Raw genomic sequence first — 9,371 nt, 5'->3', positions numbered from 1 at the left:
TCAGTGCACACCGAGAACCTGTAGCACAGAAATGGTGCGGTCACCTCCATACGTGCAAGTCAGATTGATTAGCAGACTATTTGAACACTCAAACTGCAAGGTAAGTTTAAGCAATCACATTTGTCACTAGCTTGCATGGTTCATCCACCTGGAAAAATTGGTGTCAAACTACATTTTTTTCTATTTGCCGGCAGCAAAGGAAAACCACTACATCAAAAAGCATCCAAATCTGTGTAGAGACTGGTTTTGGGGCTAAGTACTGTACTATGCAGTATACATTTTAATGTTCATTGCAGGACTCTGTTGTAAGGCTCATTTTCCCTAATTTAAAAGGCAGGTAATATTTCATTGCTGTCAGTTCTCTTGGCTGTTTGTAGGATCATTCATTAATGGCAACATCATCACACTGATCATGTGAAATCCTCTGTACTGAAATCAGTACTGTTATTATGGGGAAGGAAAGGCACCAGTCGAAAATAAAATTGGGGCCAGTTACTTTTTCTCTCCTCACTCTGAAGAACTGGAGCTTGCATATGATTTTGACTTTATTTTGTTCTTTAACTTTGTTTCTGTCTACTTGGCTATCATTTCTCAAAAGTAAGTAGGGTGGTATCATAACCTTGAGGGATGATTCTCACTACAAGACATTGCAGGATTACTCTAGCTTTTTTCAAACTAATACATTTATCCCCCAGCCAAAAGAACAAAACACAACCACTCGATCCTGCCACTCACAATCATACTCAGGTGCTTTATTGATTTAAATGTCTAAATACATTTCTGGATATTTTTTTTCTACATGTTGCATTTGACTGCAACACAGGATAGCTTTCTCTAGCCAGCTAGCCTTTAGTATAGCAGAGGTCAGCTGATAAATACATACGCAGAGTTATCACTAGGATTTGTACAACACGTAGGGAAGTCTCTGCAGTCCTGATTTCATCAGCCTTTTCATCCGTATTAGGCCAGATTAAAGCTAGCTAAGATAGCTAGCAGAGGAGGTGCTGAATTGTGTCAGCGCACCATTTGACTCGGGAGCGCCTTTCTGTGCTCCCTTAACAACTGAGCTGTGCTAAATCCAGACCCCAATGAAGCCATTCATTACACAGCACTAAGCCACAGATAAAAGATAGGAACTCAATACCTGAAAAACGTGTTATCACTGAGATCATACAGCTGTAAAGAATTAGAAAAACCCTCAGCATTGCTCAAGCTCTGCCCCATCACGGATCATTATAGTCCTGCTGCTAAAATCAGTAGTCCAGAATTAGGCCACCACTGAACACTTTAAATATCTCAAATACAGGGATTAGCATACATGAAACCCAATGCCTTTCACTGCACTGAATCCAGTTTGCTTAAGCACATATAAAGGACATTGTTTTGCTGGAGATCCTCTTTTTTCAGTGAGCTAGACGCTGACTGCATTGTATGAAAAAGAGGGGGGGAAACAGGACTTCTACAAGGGGCTTCTTTCAGCAGCTGGCCACACAAATTAGAACAAGAAGTTAGAAGGAAACAGATTGGTTTTGCTAGATCCCTACTGATTTCCCAGTATCCCTTGGTGATTTTGGAGAGAAAATGAAAACCAAAAAGTAAGTAGATAGTATTAGAGACAATCCCAGTCGATTTGTAATAGGTACTCTCATGCAGTAAGCCATCAGCATCTGTCAGTGCTGCCCCTGCTCAACAGGCAGTGTGAAGTGACCTGTGCTTCTTGTTAGCAGTACCTGAGGTCCATGGTATTTCCCTAGATGATTTGGAAACACAGTTGGCGTATTTTCTTTGAATTATGAAGTAAGTAACTGTGTGTTTGGAAAAAAATACACAGAAGAAGAGAAAAACAGGCAACAATCTTGTCTAAGAAAAACACTGCACAATCCATTTAGCAATGTATTGCGACACAAATCAGTCTCTCACATCATTAGCAAAAATGGGTTTTATGAAACATTTCAACTTTGAAATACTGCATAAAAAGATCAGTGTACGATCACTACCTCGTCTTGATCTGCTTTCCATTATTCTTCTACAGGAACAGAAAGTGTTTTGATACAAGACAAAATGCAGTTCCCAGCTGTATTTTGTCATGAAACGGCTTGCATAGCTCACAGCTCTACTACCAGGAAAAGATTCTCAGCAGCTGGGTAAATACATTCTGCTTTGTTGATGCTGCCTGTTAATTTTGCATCTAAAGCTTGCCAATGTTATAGAACTATAAAGCTTCAGAAAATACCATTGGTGGGAAGTGCAGTTACTATACTATGGATAATTCATAGGCAACAGATGAAAAGAATCATGCTGGTTCCTCTCATGAAGTATTCTAGGATCCGTTTTCAACACCAAGAGCCCAATGATTAAGTGGATAGATAGGCAGTCAGGTGCTTAGATATTATAGTATAAACATGTGTGCATGTGTATATGGTCTTGCAACTTGCCAGGTTGCAAGTAGTTTTTAAACCACTTGTTTTAAATAATAAGTTTTAACCTCAGCAAAGAGTAGATTCAGCATCAACCACTGTCCCCTTAAAGGTGCAATTATTGAAACAAAGAAAGAAATTAAAATTTGTGATGGAAGTTCATGTTACAAATGGTCTTCCAGATGCAGTTGTAAAGTACCATTTTAAAGTATTAATCTTTGGGTTTAACGCTTCAGTGTGTTGGGTTGGTACCTAGAAATGTGTGCTGCACCTCAGACTTTTAGAACATATCTCCATGGCATAAGGTATTGCTGGCAAGGGATACCAGTGTTACTGCATTTACTTCAGAAATGGAAACAGCGCAGCTGTTAGCATGATCCTACAGTACCAAAGCTAAATAGTTCCCCTTCCCACTTCCCCGAACAGCCTGGGCAAACCTACGTAATTGAAAATGCAATTTACATCAGCTAATCTGAATCTACACACGTAGTCAAAAATACCCTGACACAAAGAGCTCAGTTATCCCCATCCACCCCCCTGTGCCGTCTCCTCCCCACTGTGTCTGGCCCAGCTCCTTTCTGCAGAGACGATGCTGCTTTCTCCCTTACTCCCTCCTGTGCTCTGAAAGAGCCTCTTGAGAGACGTTTGTCGTCTTCCTCTGACGAAACGGGCTGAAGAGCCCTGGCACAGAGAAGCAGTCTTAGGGTAGCTTTAGATAATCCCCTAAACTGGTGATTTATCAATTTGAGAAAGAAATAGTAAATGAACAGAAAGGTCACTTGAAGCACAGATTTGGGCTCATAACATTTGCTGTTAAACCAAAGCTAAGTAATCTTAGCAGCTGCAAAACTTCAAATCAGTTACAGGGACTATAAACTGTCACAAGACGGAAGGAAGGAAACCTGGAGAACAAGAAAAGATGAACTGTTAAGCTTCTTTTGCAAATAAGGACTTTGATTTAATGTTCCAGATTACTAACTTGGATTACTTGATTCCAAGCGCTGGGGTTAATCAATGCTTTCCCTTAACAAGTCTGAATGAAATGTTCTTTCCATAGCCCTTGTAGAGATGACATAAAAGTGCACAACAATACGAATAATATGAAAAGTCAATATAAACCTTAATCCACAAGAAAAATACCATAATGTAGCATGGTCTCCATAGGAACTACACAAAATCTGAGGCTCGTGTTTGGCAGGTCTCTCTGGTGTTACCATCATACAGCTCAGCCTGCAGCCCCAGATGTGGCCAGTGGACATGTGGTGGCTGGCCTAGAAAGGAGGGAAGGGTATGTAAGTGTCCTCCCTTAAAAGGGCTCTCTTTTGAAGGAGCAGTTGAGTACAGTGTATCTGAAGCTAAGGAAACCAGGGCTCCAAACTACAAGATGATCAGTGATCCACCCATTTATAAGCTAAACAGAAAACAGGAAATGCCCAACTAGACGCTAAAGTCATCTATGTATTTCTTCAGGAGTGGGTGTGATGCTATATAGCTTCCTCTACTACGTTATCATAGATACATACTTTGTCTGTGGTGTATGCAGAAAAATGTCATTCAACAGCTCTTTCACTGCAAAAAAAAGAACGACAAAAGGCAGCTTAAACCTTTTATCAAGCCCTGAAATGCCACGGATGTTCTTCAGATCCTTCTGCTTCTTGTGCATCATTGCCTCTGATGGGTATAAGCTCTCATGATGTCTGAATTTTCTTCACTGGTTAAAGGCATATATTACTCAAAAAAAGACATGTTAGAAATCCTCCAAAGTTACACCACCATAGAATTTTTGCATGCCTTTGTGTCACTAGCATGGCTTCTGAGATTTATCTCTACATATACAAAATGGGAATAATAATTCCCTCTCTCAGCAGTGTATCAGGGAAAACTGGTAACTCCCCTGAAGACTAGGAAGTCCTCAAGTTTTGTAGCAGTGAGGTTCTCAGAGGTATACAGACAGGCAAACCAATACATTCAAAAGATATATAAAATATTATTGTATATGGTTAATTATAAATTTAAAAAGATTAAGCAATACGGTCAGTGTGCTCCCAATGGGCCTTAGTTTTGCTGCACTTCAGTAATTATGCATCTTCACTCGCTGAAGCTACTTACACCGTGAAGTTCTATCTTCATTCCGGTAACAGTAGCAAAATTGGACCTGGCAGCTGTATTCTCCTTTAAATCTTCCTGCCCTAGTGTAACTAGAATAGCACTGAAAATTAAAAGGACACGAAGGAGGAATATAGATGTAAAGAGCAGGAGCAGACATTATTATTGTCAGGGAGAATTAGCCAGTCAATCTTTCTGACCACAAAGCAATTTAATTTGGCCTTTTACTGCATCCATTTTCTCCAATTAATTTTAATGATGTCAGACTTCTTGTCCCTTGGGGCTGGAAGTCTGCAGGACATTGTCCAAGTCTTTAACCCAAGGTCCTGCGTCTGCCCCTCTGGTGATCCTGCAAGTGGAAGCAGCTGGAGTCGTGACATTCCTCAAATGCACAGGTGATAATCTGACAAGTGTCCTTCCTCTCTCTGTGAAATGTGCCACAGCATTAAAGGCCTGAGTTACTGCTCAGCACCGGATAGCTGTTGGCTTTTCCTGACAGCATTAATTCAAGACTAGATATAGAGCTGTTTTGAGAGTGAGAGATGTTTTTTGCAGGTCTGCGAGGTTTCTATCAAAGGTGTTTATTCAACCAGAGCTCACATCTGCAACACTTTAACAGAAGAATTTCTCTATATACAAAATATACCAGTAGCTGGAGTCATTTGCACACAAAGTGACTCCACTTGATGAGAAAAAGTTTGCATTTTCTGACGCCCCTTACAGGAAAGTCTAATCTGCTGTCACCAACACATACTAGCTTTGTCTATTTGAAAAGTTCATCTGTTACTATGACCAAGCACAACACCGAGACAGCTGTCTCATTCCTGTGTGTTCCAATGCTTTTCCTGAAAATCACATCAAGTACTATTAACAAAAAAAAGGCAGCTTAAAAAATAAAGCTAAAAATAATTTTTTTTAAAAAAAAGAGCTCTTCTTTTGCCTTTCTTTTGTGTTTGTTTTTTTTTTTTTTTCTTCCTGGATATCTACCTCCATCTGCTACTTCTAAATCTAGTTCTCAGGAATAAATTAACCACTCAAGAATACATGTATTCCTCATAACCTGCTATCTGAATTATATTGTTGTGATTTTATTCATCTTAGTCCCTCCCTTTCTTTTGCCCCTGTTTTGCAGTCTGTTCCTTCAACATCTACATTTACTTCTGTATATATTAATCTTATCAAATTCAAGTTCCCTGGTAATATGCCTAAGAGTAAAAATCTAAGTGAAGCTTGCATACCTCCTTATCCTGACAGCATCTTTAACTATTTACAAACCAGGACCAAGATGTAGAAGTGAGAGGATGAATTTGATTACAATATGGATTTCTAGCTGATTTCCATGACACCACATTTTACGGATATTACTATCTTCAGTGCAGTAAGAATGCATTATTGTAATCTTAGGTCTTGACTTCTGGAAACACAGTAGGAAAACACTGAATATAGTTTTAGCAAAATAAGAAATATTTTGTTTTCATAGCATTACACTTTCTACAGGAATGAATGATGAAGAAAAGTTCAAGCTAAATTTTAATATGATATTTCAATCTGTCAGTTTGTGGTCCCAGATATGGTTAAAAACATAGTTATTCTGTAATCTATTGGAATATAACCCCTTTTCTCTATGTAGTGGGGAGCAAGCTACCATGTTAATCACTGAATCATGACAGTTTCCTTTAAAATAATGAAAAAAACAAAATGTATATTTCTATCCTGAAAAATTCTTTCCATGTAAATAAAGCTAATAAATATTTAAATTCAGTCACTTAATTAAAGACTATGTCATCGTACAAAAGCAAAAGGAAAGGGGAGAAACATACATTAGCATCCTCAGTTGATACTTCCTGAATCCCACCTGCTTAGCTGTTCAAACAGAGCTTTAGTTTTGTTTAGGAAAAAAAATAAAATCAGATGTTCAAGAAATATACCTAAATCTGTCTTTCCAGAAGTGACTGAAAGGTACAAAAATGTATTTTTAGAAGGAGCAACCCAAGTCTTTCAGCTCTTGCAGGAGCAGCTGTGGAATAATCCAGGGGATATTGGTAGAGGACTGCAAATATGAATGAGGTTGATTAAAGTGAGTTGTGAAGTCCTTCCCAGTTAGACTGGCAATGTCATGGTTTGAACAGATTGTTCTCTATGTAATAATGTATTTTACTCAAAACAATATAGGTGAGGAGAAAAACAGGCTGAAGTCCTACTGTGTATTTTGCTGTGGTGGTGGGTGGCCGTTTTTGTAGTTACTCCAGAGCAATTTTAAGCTGGTTTGGAGCACCTTCAGGCCTCCAAGTAGCTGAGGTGGGATAGCACATATTAGGGGCTCCAAGCCCACCAAAGAACCCACCCAACTTCTTATGTGCTTAGGCTACACTCGATGTTTTCCCAACACAGCAATGCCGCTCTCACCACCTGAGATAGCAAAGGTCAAGCCCAGCTCAGACGTATCTATGCTGGGTGACTTGCAGTGAAGGCATGTGTATTCCCAGCTCATCTAACCCTGAAGGCATGAAATTGATTATACTTCTGGTTTTATTTCCAGAGAATCAAAAAAAAGAGCAGCAGTGTTTTGGCAGGACAGGCAAAATAGCCCTGCAAAATACGGTACATTGTAATAGACTATTTCGTATGAACCCATTTGGGAGGAAAACGTGAGAAGATTAATTTTTAATGTTTGTGCTTAAAAATGTCTGGGACAGTAACCCACAGGTAGAAGATCTCAATATTGTTTAAACCTGAAGACGCTATCTGACCTGATGACTACGTTACTCTACTAAACTAATTACATATGCAAAACCCCAGAGCCAGATGCACTTGTAGCTACATGTCTAATTCCCACTGATGTCAAAAACAGGAATAGTCATTTATGAGCAGAGACCCTTGCAACCAACATCAAAGATCACTTTCTACAGGAATGTACACCAATTCGGGCATTTTGTCATGCTGTTAAGTTTCAAGTATAACCTTCAACTTTGGGAAGGAGTACCAAAGGAAGCAGAACACCATTTCCTTCCAGTAAGGGTTTTTATTGACTTAAGGTGACTTATTGTATACAATTTTAGAATTTTTAATCTATGTGTCATTTGTTCAGCAGAAATCCTGAATCCAATCTTACAAATTCTAGCCACGTGAATAAAATAAACCACTTCTGGAATTTTTTTATATGCATATGAGCTAGCCATCTGAGAATGGCCATCTTACACCTGGCTGCTTCCTGAATATAATGTCATTCTAGCAGACTGGAATTACATTGCATCATGATGCTTGTTTTAAAAAGCAGGGGTTTTTAAGGTTCCGGGTATGGCAGAGATTAACATATGTTTGGGTAGCAGAATTAAATGTTACCTCGAAGTTTCTTTTAGCCAAATTAATATAATTTGCCAGGATTATTTAGAGCATTTTTCTCAACATTCCATGTATACTTGAGAGACAATGAGCAACTTCACCTTCAAACATATATTTCCTTGTCCAATCCATACTACTAATATATTCACCAGTTACTAACTAAAAATTAGATGTTAATGCTCATTTTCATGCCATAAAATCTTCTGTTTTTTGTCCTCAATAATCCTCTTTTTTTTTTTTTTTTTTTGGGGGGGGGTTGCTTTTTTGTTGGTTTGTTTTTTTTTTTTTGTGGTTAAGCAAGACTCTTTAAAACCTTTATATTTATACTCAGAGGCCTACATTCATATTTAGGCATAAATCCCATTCACCTCAGTAGGCCTCAATGGGATTTTTGCCTGAGGCAAGACTAGAAGATGCAGACCTGATGTTCATGCATCGTGACAACAACATCTTCACACATTTTGAGTTCTTCAGTGCTGACAGCATTGATCTTTTTTTTCCCCCACATCCTACCAACTCAGTGCATTGAGTATTTAATAATACAGGTGATACGAAGCCCCATCGTCTTACTCATGTAAATAACGTAATAATTGAAACCAAATCTTTTTCCTTCTCTATAGCATATGCAAGGCTGGAAAAGGGATCTAAATGAACACACCTTTCAAAAAATTGTATCTACATCAGTGGTAATGTAAAAGAATGTAGAATAAAGTGGACATTTTAAATAAAATGAACCAGTTTTTAAATTTTAAAATATTTTGCTGCCACCTTCTGGAATTTAATAAAATATGCATCTCAGTTGTTTGTAACACGGACATAATTTAGCCTTCAACAGGAATTGCTAACATTATTACAGAGAAAGAATACAGGTTTCTTCTCTACTGCTTTTTAAATTCCGCACAAGTATGTCCAATTTCACCTTCCACAGAGAGACTGAATAGCACAGATTCAAATTTAAGGCTTTCATACGTGAATAAAATAGAGAGGGGGAAACTGTGCGTCAAGCATAACTCTCAACAAATGCCATGAACAATCAGCAGCTCAAGCACCATTTGGTCTTTAAAGAAATACAAGTAAAAAAAGCAAGGAGTTGCTCACAGATGATACATAAATAGAAACTAATAATTCACAACCAAGTGTTAGTTTAAATCAAAGGTTACCTGTTAAAACTCAGGACCCCTTTCCCCCAGGTGCGTTGTGGCCTTTGACGTAACAGCACTGCTTTTGCAATATAACTCTATATAAATAAACAAGAGGCAAACATGTCCTCAGGATCTGGGCACTGTCCTACATACTGTCTCCCCCGTTTCTGTCAGTGAGATTTTTTTGCACACAACATGTGGAAATGTAAAGCATTTGGGGAAAGATTAATATATGCAAATGTAACACCAGTAGAGCACATGTCAGAAGTCCTTTATTATCACTAAGACAACTGGAGCACTCATTTTAGAAAAGGAGTGATCAGAAGCATTTAAACTGGAGAAAGAATAGAAACATCTGTATCTG

The sequence above is a fragment of the Falco punctatus genome (genome assembly GCF_963210335.1).
Source record: "Falco punctatus genome assembly, chromosome: 1".
NCBI lineage: Eukaryota > Metazoa > Chordata > Aves > Falconiformes > Falconidae > Falco > Falco punctatus.
This window is presented reverse-complemented; position numbering follows the sequence as displayed.